The sequence below is a fragment of the Giraffa tippelskirchi genome, chromosome 5 (genome assembly GCF_054371585.1).
Source record: "Giraffa tippelskirchi isolate mGirTip1 chromosome 5, T2T-mGirTip1v1.2.pri, whole genome shotgun sequence".
Taxonomy (NCBI): Eukaryota; Metazoa; Chordata; class Mammalia; order Artiodactyla; family Giraffidae; genus Giraffa; species Giraffa tippelskirchi.
The window spans coordinates 23,709,772-23,714,059 of NC_137279.1; positions in this window are offsets into that span (position 1 = coordinate 23,709,772).

Consider the following 4,288-nt stretch of genomic DNA (forward strand, 5'->3'; position numbering starts at 1 on the left):
CACAACAAAGGAAACTATAAACAAGGTGAAAAGACAGCCTTCAGAATGGGAGAAAATAATAGCAAACGAAGCAACAGACAAACAATTAATCTCAAAAATATACAAGCAACTTCTGCAGCTGAATTCCCGAAAAATAAACGACCCAATCAAAAAACGGGCCAAAGAACTAAACAGACATTTCTCCAAAGAAGACATACAGATGGCTAACAAACATATGAAAAGATGCTCAACATCACTCATTATTAGAGAAATGCAAATCAAAACCACAATGAGGTATCATTTCACACCAGTCAGAATGGCTGCCATCCAAAAGTCTACAAGCAATAAATGCTGGAGAGGGTGTGGAGAAAAGGGAACCCTCTTACACTGTTGGTGGGAATGCAAACTAGTACAGCCACTATGGAGAACGGTGTGGAGATTCCTTAAAAAACTGGGAATAGAACTGCCATATGACCCAGCAATCCCACTGCTGGGCATATACACCGAGGAAACCAGAATTGAAAGAGACGCGTGTACCCCAATGTTCATCGCAGCACTGTTTACAATAGCCAGGACATGGAAGCAACCTAGATGTCCATCAGCAGACGAATGGATAAGGAAGCTGTGGTACATATACACAATGGAATATTACTCAGCCATTAAAAAAAATACATTTGAATCGGTTCTACTGAGATGGATGAAACTGGAGCCCATTATACAGAGTGAAGTAAGCCAGAAAGAAAAACAATACAGTATACTAATGCATATATATGGAATTTGAAAGATGGTAACGATAACCCTATATGCGAGACAGAATAAGAGACACAGATGCATGGAACAATTTTATGGACTCTGAGGGAGAAGGTGAGGGTGGGACGTTCTGGGAGAATAGCATTGAAACATGTATATTATCATATGTGAAACAGAACACCATTCCATGTTCGATGCATGTGACAAGGGCTCAGGGCCGGGGCAATGGGATGATCCAGAAGGATGGGATGGGGAGGGAGGTGGGTGGGGGGTCCAGGAAGGGGAACACATGTAAACCCATGGCTGATTCATGTCAATGTATGGCAAAAACTATTACAATATTGTAAAGTAATTAGCCCCCAACTAAAAAAAAAAAAATCTTAAAAAAAAAAAATAAAGTTCATCTATGATATAGAATGTATCAGTACTTCATTCCTTTTCCTGGCCAAATAATATTCCATCATATGGATATACCACATTTTGTTTATCCATTCATCCATTGATGGAAACTTGAGTCATGTCCACTTTTTGCCTATAATGAATATTACTACTATGAACATTTGTGCACAGGTTTTTATGCAGATATATGTTTTCATTTCTCTTGGTATTTACCTAGGTATGGAATTGATTTCTGGGCCATATGGTAACTTTATTATGTTTAACTTTTTGAGGAACTGTCGAGTGATTTCCAAAGTGGCTACACCATTTTACATTCCCACTAGCTGTGTATAAGAGTTCCAATTTCTCCGTGTCCTCCCCAACACTTGTTTGTTGTCTATCTTTCTTCCTAGTGTGTGTGATGACTGGTACATGAGTGGTTCAGTGATAGAATTCTCACCTGCCATGTGGGAGGCCCAGATTCAATTCCCAGTCCATGAAGCCACAGCATCCCCTTTGGGGCTTCCCTGGTAGCTAAGCCGGTAAAGAATCTGCCTGCAATGCAGGAGACACTGGTTCTATTCCTGAGTTGGGAAGATCCACTGGAGAAGGGATAGGCTACCCACTCCAGTATTCTTGGGCTTCCTTGGTATCTCAGCTGATAAAGAATCCACCCGCAATGTGGGAGACCTGGGTTTGATCCCTGGGTTGGGAAGATCACCTGGAGAATGGAATGGCCACCCACTCCAGTATTCTAGCCTGGAGAATTTCATGGACTGTATAGTCAATGGGATTGCAAAGAGTCAAACATGACTGAGCGACTTTCACTTTCAGTGTGTGTGAAGTTATATCTTGAGGTTTTGATTTGTATTTTATCAGTAATTAATAATGTTGAGCATTTTTTAATCTACTTATTGGCCACTTGTATATCTTCTTTGGAGAAATGTCTATTGAAATCCTTTGCCCATCTTTAAATTGAATTATTCATTTTTTATTGTTGTATTGGAAGGGTTCATTATATATTCTGGACATTAGACCCTTAATAAATATATGATTTGCAAATATTTTCTTCCATTCTTTGGATTGTCTTTTCACTTTCTTGATATGTACTTTGAAGCACAAAAATTTTTAATTTTGATGAAGTCAAATTTATTCTTTTTTTCTTTCGTTGCTGATACTTTAGGTATCATATATAAGAAACCATTGACTAATCTCAGATCATGAGATTTACAAGTGTTCATCTAAGTTTTTTATAGTTTAGGCTCTTATAGCTAGGTCAATGATCGATTTTGAGTTAACTTTAGTATATGCCAGGAGGTAAGGGCCCAACTTTATTCTTTTGCATGTGGATATCCAGTTGTCTTAACACCATTTATTAGAAAGATTTTGTTTTTCCCTGAATAAATTGCCTTGGTACCCATATTAAAAAATCATAGTCATGTATTTTTTGAGTTTTACCTCTGCTCACCTGGAAGAAATTTATATTTATTCTGTCAGTTGATTAGAAGCTCTCAGTCCAATTGTCCACATCCACACGTCACTGGGCCCAGTGCCTAATAGCTGTGACTTTCAAGTGCCAGTTCCCACTGGGTCCTTAACAAATACTTTTTGATAAACTGATCTTAAGGTTAATCAACTGCATAAAGAGAGCATAATTTGTTTCTGATCAAGTTGATTGGTCTGATTCAAGTGGCTCTCTCCAATCAGCCAGAAGGACCAAACTAACCTGTAAAAGTCAACAGTCTTAGATTTGGAGCAGTGAAAGAATCTTTGGGATGATAGTTGCCTATCGAGTGGGACTATGATTTTGTCTGTTCCTCTCTCCTGTGTGACTCATGGTTAAATCCTGATTTATTCTAAGCTAATCATAGTGATTTTCAGTCTCTATGAAATAGGTTGATTTAGGAAAAAATATTTGATCCACTTCTGTCAAATGGGGCTTCCGAAAAAATTTTTACATATGAAAAGAATGTGTCCTTCTCCTTCCTGTGGCTGTGGCCATGCTTGCCTGGCATATGGCAGCCATCTTATAACTATGAGGGAGCTAAACAGGGAAAAGTATGACCGAGCAGAACTGTGAGAGGAATCTGAGTCCTTAGTGACATTTCTTGAACCCCTGAGCCCACCTGGGAGCTTCCCTACCTCGGGACTTCTCTTGATCTGAGACAATATATTTCTTCATTGTTTTAAGCAATTGGGTCAGGGTGTTTTGTTATTTGTATTCAGATCATTCTAACCAACACAGACCTCCTGACTTTTTACAGAAAATGCCCTTAAACTTCAAAACTTTAAGGGGACTATAAAACTGAGCACAGTGACCTAGGGACTTGACATTCTCCAAGGGGAGTTCCCAAACTCAGCCTCATATGAGCTTCCTTGAGATCTACAAGGAGACCTACTCTCTAGGCTGACGATGATGGAAAAATTATGGTACGTATGTTGAACTTCATCCCAGCACTGAGTCCCTGGCTTCCTCAGGGGGTGCAGCTCATCTCTCTCTACTGCTTTACTGAAAAAAGAATAGAATTTTGGTATTAATGTATGTAATATATCCTTATCCTCTAAAACTGTGGGTTATAAAGGAAGTGGGCTTCCCTGGTGGCTCTGTGGTAAAGAGCCTGCCTACCAATGCAGGAGACGTGTGTTCAATCCCTGGTTCGGGAAGATCCCATGGACAGAGGATGATGATGGGCTACAGTTCATGGGGTTGCAAAAGAGTCAGACTTGAAGGAGAGACTAAACAACAACAAAGGGAGTGCTTTTACATTTGAAGTGGAATAATGAAATCTCAACATCTTTGGATTGGGAGGGCGACAGGAGAAGCCATACATACGGAGTCTCCTCCCTGATAGTAGTCCTCCTCCAGCCAGGGCTCCTTGCCACCCTAATAGCAAGGAAATTTCAGTTGTATATTGAAACCAGCAGGTATGGGATTTTGAGAGCTTCCTAACTCTTCCCAGGTCCACACTCAGTGACATCACATTGGTAGCTTAAAAATCACTGACAGTATTTATAGCATGGAAATCAGCAAGGAGCTTTCTCTTTCTGAGCACCAAGTGTTCAATGTTACCAGCACACCACTGGAAATTCCTCTCTCGGTCCTCCTGGGGCTTGGAGGTTCCTTTATGCAACCAAGGTATCATAATATCTCCCAACCTTCATGACTATAAATCAAAGAAGA